The sequence below is a fragment of the Taudactylus pleione genome, unplaced genomic scaffold (genome assembly GCF_031769625.1).
Source record: "Taudactylus pleione unplaced genomic scaffold, aTauple2 ptg000934l, whole genome shotgun sequence".
Classification (NCBI taxonomy): Eukaryota; Metazoa; Chordata; class Amphibia; order Anura; family Myobatrachidae; genus Taudactylus; species Taudactylus pleione.
In genome coordinates this window covers 197,353-210,043 of record NW_028285335.1, presented here as the reverse complement: position 1 = coordinate 210,043, position 12,691 = coordinate 197,353, and positions in this window count along the sequence as shown.

Sequence of the window (12,691 nt, the reverse complement as noted above, 5' to 3'; positions counted from 1 at the left end):
ATGCTCTCAGAAGGCAATTGCAGGCTGGGTCCGTACTTAGGTAATCAGTGCTCTCAGAATCCTAATGCAGTCTGGGTCAGTACTCAGATAATCAGTGCTCTCAGAAGCCAAATGCAGGCTGGGTCAGTACTCAGGTAATCTGTGCTCTCAGAATCCTAATGCAGGTTGGGTCAGTACTCAGATAATCAGTGCTCTCAGAAGCCAAATGCAGGCTTGGTCAGTACTCAGATAATCAGTGCTCTCAGAAGCCAAATGTAGGCTGGGTCTGTACTCAGGTAATCAGTGCTCTCAGAATCCTAATGTAGGCTGGGTCAGTACTCAGATAATCAGTGCTCTCAGAAGCCAAATGCAGGCTGGGTCAGTATACAAGTAATCAGTCCTCTCAGAAGCCAAATGCAGGCTGGGTCAGTACTCAGGTAATCAGTGCTCTCAAAATCCTAATGCAGGCTGGGTCAGTACTCAGGTAATCAGTGCTCTCAGAATCCTAGTGCGTCAGGTCACAACACAGGTGATAGATCAGGGCAGTCTCTGGGAATCTTGCACTTAGAGCCAGTTGAGTTCCCTCTTTAAAGGAAAAAGTGTTTTTGCAAAGTCCAGACATATCTCTTTGTTTTGCATAAGCACAGCACAGAAAAAGTTCCCATTATAGGGCAGTATTCAATTTGAAGCGAAAACTCGTTATTTTCATTTTTGCCTGTTTGCATTATCCCCGTATTCAATTTCAAAGACTTTTCGCCCGTGCGAAAAGTCTTTGTTAAAAAACGGGGATAACTTTTCACCATGTTTTACATGGCGAATAAAAGCGCCGAATTGAGGTTTAGGGGTGTAGGCTTAAAGAATCTGTATCAAAAAATTTTTTAAAAAAAAATCGGGACACCCCAAAAAATGTTCTTGAATTTTGGGGTACAAAAAAATAATATGGGGGACAAAATCCTAAAGTAGCTAAATAGATTCCAAAGGGGTTTCCAAGTATGCGGCAGGTATTTTCTTCATTGCGGGTAGTAGCGGCAAGTGCATTTTTGAATAATTTTAAAAATGCACTTATTTATATGTACCCCAAATTTGATGGCCATAGTTATTTTTTGGGGAAAAAAAACCTAAGTGCTATTTTTCATCACTTCTTCACAGGCGCAAAAAACTACCTGATGCAGCTATTTAAAACCCCTAATTAGCAGGGAAAAACGGGGGTACCCATAGTGATCCCCCATTACAGGACATCTTCAGGGGGGTCCTAGGAAGAATTCCCGAAAATTCCCAAATTTTTGCGATACTTACCTTTCCGCCGGGTCCCATTTTCACTGGATCCTAATTGAATGCGGGATAAAGTGGACGAGGACCCGATACTTTATCCCTGCAAAACCTCCGTGCTGGACTTTTCGCTCCCAAATTGAATATGGCCCAAAGTGTAGGATGAGAACCAGAAACCACCATCTCAGAGCTGGTGTAAAATTCAAGTTCTTTGGAAAGGGGGAAAAGCTATACACACCTCTGCATGGCAATGACAACTCTCTGATAAAGGCAATCTCATTTCAATGCGGTCCCTGAATATCCGTGGTTAAGCTCTTCAGTGTATTAAGCTGGGTACACACTAGACGATATGTCATGCGATCCTACAGATCAGAGCGACATATCTGGTACATCGTCTAGTTTGTAGTACCCATGAAGTGCATGCACCCGCTGGTCGCTAGCGACTTCGCCTGTTGGCCCTACTGCAGGTAGGATGTCGCTAATGACGTCATGCTGCAGAATGCAGTATGGAGTGTCCCTCCCCCCATCGGACCCGGCATCGGCAAGTGTGTATGCACTTGCCGCATGCCGGGTCCCGTCGCCGGCAATGTCATAAGAGATGTCTTCACTCCACAAGTGCTTCCCCTCTCATCCACAAGTGTCATTTATGCTCTGTAAACTAGGGTTGGACATCGGACATTGATGTATGGCAAACATTGTCCATTGTATCAATGATGGCAATCCGATGTATATTGACTGCATCGATGATAAGGCCCCAATGTAGGCATTCTGCTCACTGAGATGAGATGGGCCTGGGGAGGCCACTTGATAGTATTTGCTGTAGAATGCATGACATGTGAAGAACACTGCTGTGACTGAACAGTGTTATTAGACAGAGTGAAAAGTGATAAGAAAGTGATAAGGTGCCAGCCAATCATCTCCCAACTGTCATCTCACAGGCTGTGTTTGAAAAATGACAGTTGGGAGCTGATTGGCTGGCACCTTATCACTTTTCACTCTGTCTCCTAACACTGCTTAGTAAATAGACCCCTAACACAGCTGAGAGGACAAGTTAACAGCAGTGCCTGTTATACTTAAGTAACAACTACTGCGCCTTGGTCTCTATTACCTGTCCTTTTATCACAAGGCAGCATCTCTCTTCTGTACATTTCTTTATCTATATCTACACTGTCCCCCTTGTACTCTCCCCCAGTGCTGCTAGTTCTGCTGTGTTCTTAAAATCTTCTGTGAGTATGAGCAGAGCCATAACTAGCACTGGCCCTCATTCAGAGCCGCTCGTTAGCGGCAGTACGCTCGTTCCGAGCGATGTTTGCACATCTGCGCATGCGTACGGTTTTTAGTACGCATGCGCGAACCAGTCAGTGCGGCCAAAAATCGTTTGTACGCTATATAGCGAGTGCCTGCTATTTTGAGTGACAGAATGAGGCGTATGTGGGTGGTAACAGGGGAAGGTGCTTGAAAATGGGGAGTGGAGATCCGAACGCAGGCGTGCTTAAAGGTCAAAACGGGCGTATTATGGGTGTGCATAATTAATACAGCAGCGTCATTGACCACGTCACTGGGTTATTTTATAGCCAGAACTGCTCGCAAATTTGTGGTAGCAAACACCAACCACAAGAATAGCGAGCAGTTCATACGCTGGTCGATGTACTCGATTAATCTAATAAATAGCGGACATGACGTATGGTGCGAGCGGCCAGGGGGCGTTTTTAACAAATAAACGAGCGTATGTTTTGCTCGCTCGTTCAGACTTAGAGGCGTGAACAGACTGCAATTTGCGAACGGATCATTTGAATAGCCACCCCTTGTTTTTGAACGAACGACCGCAAATAGCGAACGGCTCTGAATGAGGGCCACTGTGCGATTAGGCACAAGGCTCTGTGGGCGGCACTGTCGCCTCCCCACGGCCCTTGCTTCTGGCTAGCAAAGTGCCTGCAACGACACCCTGCAGCTAGGATCACTGCTGCGGCACTACCAGAGCGTCAGACAGGACCCTGCAGTATGTGCAGCTGATCTGGAGCATCCTCAGGACGCTCCAAGTCAGCGCTGGACTTCTCGATGCTCCGGCCCCTCCATGGGGCCAGCACAGGGCACATTTAAGCCCTGTTACAGCCCTGGGTATGAGGGGAGGAAGCACCAAATATTTTTTCCTGTCTATGGGCTTGATTCAGAGATAGACGCAGTTTCGATAGTACTGCAGTTGAGCGATGTTTTGCTACTGCGCATGCACAAAAGTCCAAGCATTCCATACTGCGCACGCGTGAACCTAAGAGTCCTATGCTGCTCGCCATTGTGTATGGAATTGCTAACACTTGAGAAGGAGTTTGCAATCACTAGGTGCTTCAGGGTGGAGACTGAGAGGTGACCTAAAGTGATCGCAAAGATGTCCTTTTCATGGGCGTTATGGGGCTGTCATGGGCATCTGTGAGAATGCCGAGATTAGTATTTCCATATTCCTGCAACCGCTATTGCGAAAGCGTCTACGAGTGCAGCTGCATTATTTATCAACCACCTGTGAATCAGGCCCTATGTTCGCCCAAATTCAATTCACTGGTTCCGATCCAGCCTTGATCTAAATGCTCAACGCCAACACCTTGATTGTCCATTCCTACGGTAAGCCCATGTACCAAGACTGAAATCTATGTAGTTAAATAATGAACCAGCAATCTTGCTTCTTAATTTAAATACATTTCATTTATTAATTTATTAACATTTACTTATATAGCGCCAGTATATTCCATTACATTGTTTGGAGCATCTAAAGCCGTGTTGGACCATCCACCAAAGAGACGTACAGCATATATTATGTGTGGGCTGGAATCTAGGCTCACTTGCACAAACCAAGTGTTTCAATATAATGTCCATTTAACATCGAGAACGAAGCTTTTCAAAACTCACACAGATCCCTTTTTCGTTTCAATGGCCATAAAGATACACAGCCAGCTCAGCAAATCGCCTTTCTCTGCCGACTGGCTGAAAATCATTCACTTGAAAGACTTCAAGATGATCGGCTCTCTAGACCGTTTACAGGAGTTGTAAGCTGCAGTCAATTACATAATTGAGCTTGTACTTGCCATCAATCAGTTGGCTGGAAGACACAGTATTTTTTTATTTACTCTGAAGATGTTGATCATGCACTCTAAACAATGATCTGGAAAGGTTGGGAGATCACTGTGTAAAGATAAATTCTTCATCATACAACATCAATATACATCACTCTGGAATTACCATGCATTATTGAAGATTACAAGACAAGCAAAGCGGAATGCACAAGATGCGGTCGTTTTTTACAGAGGGGAAACTGTAAGCACTGATCTTTAAGGTCACGCCGGCAGGAAAATGCGAGGGGAAGGGGATTCATTATTTTTTTATTTCTTACATCAGTTAGTGAGAAAATGAAGTCAAATGTATAGAAAATAGAAAAATCATTCATCTCTGAATTTCTGGCCATACATCAGCAGCTCTCCAAATTCGTATAAATAATAACATTTTTAGACTTGGATATGAATTTATGTAAAATATACAGCTTATGTGTTACTTGAAAATACGCAGGAATAGAAGAAAGTAAAGGTTTTTTTTAAGCCACAGATCTCATAGAAATATATTGTTTTTGAGCAATTAACATAAAAAGCCTGTAATATGCGGAAGATCAACATGCAGATAGAACATTGCCCTTATAGGCAAGCAGAGTGGTTTTGCACTTACTGAATATGCTGCCTGTCTCTTACCTCCATATTGGTCACATGCCGGGACCCAGGGCCGGCTCTAGGGGTGCTCGACCAGTGCGGTCACACAGGGGCGCCACCCATAGAGGGCGCACCCCTCCCCAACATCCCGATTTCAGTGGGACAGTACTGTCCCGCTGTTCCACCCATGGGCCGAAGTGGCCCGCGGGTGGTCAAATCGGGAGATTAGGGACCCCCACCGCCGCAGCTGTGCAGTGGTGCCAGACCCCCGGAGTGTGCATGCGCACACCATCCATTCACTGATGGCAGAGGGATGGGGGAAGCCCAGCCAGTGACGGGAGAGCTGGGCTTTACCCCCAGCCAGATGGGCACGCCTCTAAATAACGTCATGCAGGGGGCGTGGCTTATGGAAATGGGGCCACGCCCCCAATTTTGCTCGCTCTCGGATTACAGGGTGCTGTGTACCGGCCCGGCACAGGTGCTCAGACCCCTGGAGCCGGCCCTGCCGGGACCCACTGGTCAATAAACGTTTGTTTGGGTAGATAAATACGGGATGTATTCACTGTCCCGGCTTTCGGGATACCGCATTCCGAAAGCTGGCGCCAGAATCCCGACACCAGGCAGAAACCTGGTAGTTAGCATATCAATGGCCAATGATACGGGCCTGCCCACCAGCGTCAAGGTGACCTCATTGAGCAGGTCCCTAACACTCTGGGGTTCACATCTGGGAGGCAGGGCACCCCAAAAGACAGCTCAGCCAAAGACCTCCCCAGGGCATCACGCGAACAAAAGGGTGACAGTGAAGTGTTAAAGTATCAGGTGCGTAAAAGTAGCTAATAAGTGTTAAAATGATAATAAAGGTAAAATATGTGTGAAAAAATAAATGAATAATAATTAAAGTGAATTCTCTGTTGTGAATCTGACCGCATTACTCTGTTTGTATAATAACACAGCAGTATATTATATATTGTATTACATGTTACAGTAGGTACAAAGAGAATAGCTACCATTTCTGCTTTGTACACTTACATAGATGCCTTAGACGCCTATCATAGGCTACGGTTCCATCAGGGGTACATGCACACACTGATGCCCCTTGGTATATGTCAAAGTCTCTTTAAGTTGTTCGCATTTATCTCTAAGTGGTATATTTGCTAAAGTTCGGGTTTTTTCGAAGTGGAGATGTTGCCCAATGCAACCAATCAGATTCTAGCTATTATCTTCTAGAAGGTGCTTGATAGATGTTAAGTAGAATCTGATTTGTTACAATAGGCAACATGTCCACGTCTAAAAATCCGCACTTTAGTAAATATACCCCGAAGTGCGGTTGCCGATATGCTTTTTCTGCGTCCATCTTTTCCTACATTTCACATAGGCATCCACTTATAAATGAGCCCATGGGGGTGATTCAATTTGGCGTGAGGTAAAAACATTGTGCCTAATTTTGGATTACCATGGGTATTCGCTCTCCTGATACCCGCGGTATCCAAAATAAAAGTGGTTGCGGGGTTTCAGCTATGAAAACCCAGCGGCGATTAAAAAATAATAAAACAAATTATACTCCCCTGTCCGGGGGTCTCAGGTGGTGTCTGTGGCTCCCGGTTGTCTCGCCTTAATCTTGTCACTGGGGAGGGGTCTGCTGGGAGTCTCCGGGGGCTGCTGGGAGATGTAGTTCTCCCAGTTCCGGCTACAGGGGGGTATACACTCACCCACACACTCTTGCACATACGCACTTACAAACACTCACACACACTCACCCTGCTGCAGGAAACCCAGCTCCCAACGCTGGATGCAAAAGACACTGCTTCGGAAGGTAAGTAAATAAGGTCTAATTAAGCTAATTGGAAACTTCCAATGCTTAATTAGTCCTCAGAGGGGTGCCACCGGGGTCCCAGAGCGAGTCCAGCTGATATTAGGAAAAATCAGACTTGCTATGAAGGTGCGAGAAAAAAGGCGCATGATTTCTATAGACTCACTGCGTTCTATTGAGTTCCCTAATTGAATAGAAAAATCCAGTGGCTACGTGAAACACGCCCGCAATTGGATCCCCCCCAAGTGTATCGAATCTCAGCTGACTTGACTGATCAGTGAATATTGGGAAAACATCTGCAGTTTTGACTTTTGGGTCAGTACAGAATGATCCATCAGATTTGAACTGGATTGAAATAATCTTTTAAAAGGAAGAAATTGTAATGATTTAATATAAAATAAGTACTATACTTACATTGAATGCACCATTAATCGGATCTGCCAGAAATCACTATGGCTATAATGTATTTTTTCCCTTACAACATGTGATTGGAAGATTTACGGGGAAGGCCTATAAACATCATGGGCTTCATTGAAATAGGTAAAATGGTTAGAGATAGGCAGAGAGTAGGATGGGACCTTTACAGTCGCCAGAGATTCTGGCAGATCTGGTGAATAATTAAGTCCAATTTAATTATAATTTTTTTTTACTTCAATGGGCAGAATTCAATTGTTTTCTTGCGCTTGATCTCCCGTCTAAAGTGACAGGAGATCGCAGGGTGAGATTCAATTAGTTAGTTTATTGCGCTGATTGCACCCAATGAGGTCGGGTTTAGCTGTGTAAAACGGCTACCCCCGACCAAAGTGGTGGGCGCGATCACAAAAACTGTCGTTTGGGCACCCAAACAGGTCACTTTTTGTCCATTTCAGCTCACATCCAAAACTACATTCTCTGGGGGTCTTTTTTAAACATTTTCGGCGGGATGTAATAGAGTTTGAGTTTTTAGTCATTTCTAAACTCGCACATTCTCGCATATTTGTTTTGATCGTGTTTCCCATACAACTTGTGCGATGTAATGAGGTGCGATTTTTTTGCCAAATTGCGATTTCGCGTGCGTGTTCTCACGAGAATACAGATGCGGAAGTATGCATTTTTTTGGACCAACAGGGATGCGAGTTTCATTTACTATTCTGTTGAGTTTAAACAAAGTCACTCGTTGGCCCTCCAAAGTCTCCTGATGCCTGCCTCACACACCCTATATCAGTGATTTTCAACCTTTTTTAACTCGCGGCACACTACACAAGATTTTAAAATTGTCAAGGCACACTATCCGGCGATGCGGTGTGCGCGGACTATGAAAAAACACACTACATTAATTCCCACAGGAACAAAACACACTACATTGGCCCCCACAAGAATAAAAAACACACTACATTGGCCCCCACAAGAATAAAACAATCCCATTGGCTGGCCTAACAGAAAAAAACCCCCACATTGCTCCCCACAAAAAAAACAACCATATCACATTGCGCCCCACAGAATTGCTCCCCACAGAAAAAGAAACCTATGGCTGGCCCCGCAGAAACAAAAAGCAAAACAAAACACATTGTTCCCCACTAAATAGGCAAATATATGGCTGGATAACATATGGCTGGTTCTCACTAAAAAAAATGACATGACTGGTTCCCACGAAAAAATAAACTATGGCTGGTACACACGAAGAAGAAAAAAATGTCTGGTCCCCACAAAACTCACATTTCTTCCCCCCTTGTCACTCACACTGCAGCAGGATCGCGTGCGGGCGGGCGTCCAGGCAAGCTGCAGAGCCTGCCTGGACAGAGCGCGGGCTGGCTGATTGGCGCAGGGCGTTGGCTGGCAGAGCGGGCTGGAGGGCAGTGGACAACGCGGCGTGCGTGACCTGTGATGTCACGCCACCGCATCTTTGCAGGTCACTACACGGTCGTGCCTGAGTCTCCCAGAGGAGCTCAGCATCCCGGGATGCTGAAGTACAGTAAAATGTGCCCGGTGGCTCTGACAGCCCCGCAGCACACTTCACAACCGGCCACGGCACACTAGTGTGCCGCGGCACACCAGTTGAAAACCGCTACCCTATATAAACCCCTATCCTACATTTTGTCCTTTGAAAGGTAGTGAGGAGTTTTGTGAAGGAGTGGTGAGAGAGAGTTTAAAAAAAGCCTACAATTGTATTCTTATTGTGCTACAGAAAAGCAAGGAGGGTTGCCAGGATGGTGGAGGAGGAGGAGGAGGTTGTACTGCAACCTGATATTAGTGAGGAGGTGAGCAGTGAGGAGAGCAGTGAGGAGGTGAGCAGTGAGGAGGTGAGCAGTGAGGAGGAGAGCAGTGAGGAGGTGAGCAGTGAGGAGGAGAGCAGTGAGGAGGTGAGCAGTGAGGAGGAGAGCAGTGAGGAGGTGAGCAGTGAGGAGGAGAGCAGTGAGGAGGTGAGCAGTGAGGAGGTGAGCAGTGAGGAGGAGAGCAGTGAGGAGGTGAGCAGTGAGGAGGAGAGCAGTGAGGAGGTGAGCTGAGGAGGAGAGCAGTGAGGAGGTGAGCAGTGAGGAGGAGAGCAGTGAGGAGGTGAGCAGTGAGGAGGTGAGCAGTGAGGAGGAGAGCAGTGAGAAGGTGAGCAGTAAGGAGGAGAGCAGTGAGGAGGAGAGCAGTGAGGAAGAGCAGTGAGGAGGTGAGCAGCGAGGAGGTGAGCAGCGAGGAGGAGAGCTGCGAGGAGGAGAGCAGTGAGGAGGTGAGCAGTGAGGAGGAGAGCAGTGAGGAGGTGAGCAGTGAGGAAGAGCAGTGAGGAGGTGAGCAGTGAGGAGGTGAGCAGTGAGGAGGAGAGCAGTGAGGAGGTGAGCAGTGAGGAGGAGAGCAGTGAGGAGGTGAGCAGTGAGGAGGAGAGCAGTGAGGAGGTGAGCAGTGAGGAGGAGAGCAGTGAGGAGGTGAGCAGTGAGGAGGAGAGCAGTGAGGAGGTGAGCTAAGGAGGAGAGCAGTGAGGAGGTGAGCAGTGAGGAGGTGAGCAGTAAGGAGGAGAGCAGTGAGGAGGAGAGCAGTGAGGAAGAGCAGTGAGGAGGTGAGCAGCGAGGAGGTGAGCAGCGAGGAGGAGAGCTGCGAGGAGGAGAGCAGTGAGGAGGTGAGCAGTGAGGAGGAGAGCAGTGAGGAGGTGAGCAGTGAGGAAGAGCAGCAGTGAGGAGGTGAGCAGTGAGGAGGAGAGCAGCGAGGAGGTGAGCAGTGAGGAGGAGAGCAGTGAGGAGGAGAGCAGTGAGGAGGTGAGCAGTGAGGAGGAGAGCAGTGAGGAGGAGAGCAGTGAGGAGGTGAGCAGTGAGGAGGAGAGCAGTGAGGAGGTGAGCAGTGAGGAGGTGAGCAGTGAGGAGGAGAGCAGTGAGGAGGTGAGCAGTGAGGAGGAGAGCAGTGAGGAGGAGAGCAGTGAGGAGGTGAGCAGTGAGGAGGAGAGCAGTGAGGAGGTGAGCAGTGAGGAGGAGAGCAGTGAGGAGGTGAGCTGAGGAGGAGAGCAGTGAGGAGGTGAGCAGTGAGGAGGAGAGCAGTGAGGAGGTGAGCAGTAAGGAGGAGAGCAGTGAGGAGGAGAGCAGTGAGGAAGAGCAGTGAGGAGGTGAGCAGTGAGGAGGTGAGCAGCGAGGAGGAGAGCTGCGAGGAGGAGAGCAGTGAGGAGGTGAGCAGTGAGGAGGAGAGCAGTGAGGAGGTGAGCAGTGAGGAAGAGCAGTGAGGAGGTGAGCAGTGAGGAGGAGAGCAGCGAGGAGGAGAGCTGCGAGGAGGAGAGCAGTGAGGAGGTGAGCAGTGAGGAGGAGAGCAGTGAGGAGGTGAGCAGTGAGGAAGAGCAGTGAGGAGGTGAGCAGTGAGGAGGTGAGCAGTGAGGAGGAGAGCAGTGAGGAGGTGAGCAGTGAGGAGGAGAGCAGTGAGGAGGAGAGCAGTGAGGAGGTGAGCAGTGAGGAGGAGAGCAGTGAGGAGGTGAGCAGTGAGGAGGAGAGCAGTGAGGAGGTGAGCTGAGGAGGAGAGCAGTGAGGAGGTGAGCAGTGAGGAGGAGAGCAGTGAGGAGGTGAGCAGTAAGGAGGAGAGCAGTGAGGAGGAGAGCAGTGAGGAAGAGCAGTGAGGAGGTGAGCAGCGAGGAGGTGAGCAGCGAGGAGGAGAGCTGCGAGGAGGAGAGCAGTGAGAAGGTGAGCACTGAGGAGGAGAGCAGTGAGGAGGTGAGCAGTGAGGAAGAGCAGTGAGGAGTTGAGCAGTGAGGAGGAGAGCAGTGAGGAGGAGAGCAGTGAGGAGGAGAGCAGTGAGGAGGTGAGCAGTGAGGAGGAGAGCAGTGAGGAGGTGAGCAGTGAGGAGGAGAGCAGTGAGGAGGTGAGCAGTGAGGAGGAGAGCAGTGAGGAGGTGAGCAGCGAGGAGGAGAGCAGTGAGGAGGTAAGCAGTGAAGAGGTGGACGAGCAGGAGAGTGTGGAGCAGGAAGCGCAGGAGCTGGAATCTGAGGCTGAGGGTAGTATTGAGGATGAGGAGGCTGAAGCACACCCAGCCCCTGGGAAAACACGTACTGGGCGTAATATATGCTTCAGTTATGATGAAAATTGTGCCCTGGTCCGTGCAATAGTACCTGTGTTTCCAAACCTACTTGGGGCACAGTCAGACCGGACGTGAGCAGGAGATGTGGCATAACATCACTGATGCAGTGAATGCAGTCAGTGAATACCGGCGTGACCTTAAAAATGTCAAAAAGCGCTATAATATTAAAAGGAACACAAAAGAGAAAATGGCTGAGGAGCATAGGCAGCGACGCATGACAGGAGGAGCACGAGCAGTGAGAGTTCACGTCACTCCATATGAACAGGAGCTGAGGCCGGTATTTGCTCCTGAGGTTTTTCCAGGTCAACATATTGTAGACACTGACTGGCCAGCAACCCCTAGGCGTCGTGGTGAGTATGCAAACAAATGTTACTACTTTTCACTGTCTTTTTTTAAAAGTATTGTAGATCCCATTTTTTTTTTTTTTTTTTAAATGGTGTAGTGTGCATGCACCTGTAGGCACTCACATAATTAGAAGAGCACATTAAAGAATATAGTATAGAGGGCGCTGTCATGTGTCGATTATCCAAGCAGCTGCTAAAAAAAGAGGTAGTCAACCTCTGGCAAAACAATACACATAAACAATAAGCAGTGCTGATGATAAACAATATATGCAATTTAATATTATGAATAAGTAATGAATATAATTGATAGATGAACAATAAAAAACCAGTACTGGGTATAGAACCAATAAAAATATCAGTTATTGATATAAAACATCAATTGATAGATAAAACAATCTGAAAGGCACAGATCTTGAAACCCTGTAGGCACTGATTACGTCAGCATAATTGAATGGTATACACCAGGCAAATAGTCATAGGGTAGTGGCAAGAAATCCAGCTGTTTTATGAAATGTTACCGGCTTGTGTCAAGATGGAGAGGATCCTTAATTAGCGGTGGTATCACAGTCAGCAATAGTCCAACGCAAGTGGATACAGAATCATAATGACCGGCACTGGAAATGCTGCACAAAGGGCTTCATTCAGAGCCGGACGCTATTTGCGCTCGCTCGTCCAGAAAAAAGGGTGGCTATTCAAATGAACCATTCGCTCTTCGCGGTCTGTTCACGCCTCTAGGTCTGAACGCGCGAACAAAACATGCAGTCGTTTTTTGGAAAACTACGCCCCTGGCCGCTCGCATACTACGTCATGTCCGCTATTTATTAGATTAATCGAGTACATCGACCAGCGTATGAGCTGCTCGCTATTTTTGTGGTTGGTATTTCCTACCGCAATCTTGCGAGCAGTTCTGACTATAAAATAACCCAGTGACGTGGTCAATGACGCTGCTGTATTAATTATGCACACCCTTAAAACGCCTGTTTTGACCTTTAAGCACGCCTGCGTTCTGATCTCCACTCCCCGTTTTCAAGCACCTCCCCCTGTTACCACCCACATACGCCTCCTCCTGTCACTCAAAATAGCAGGCACAC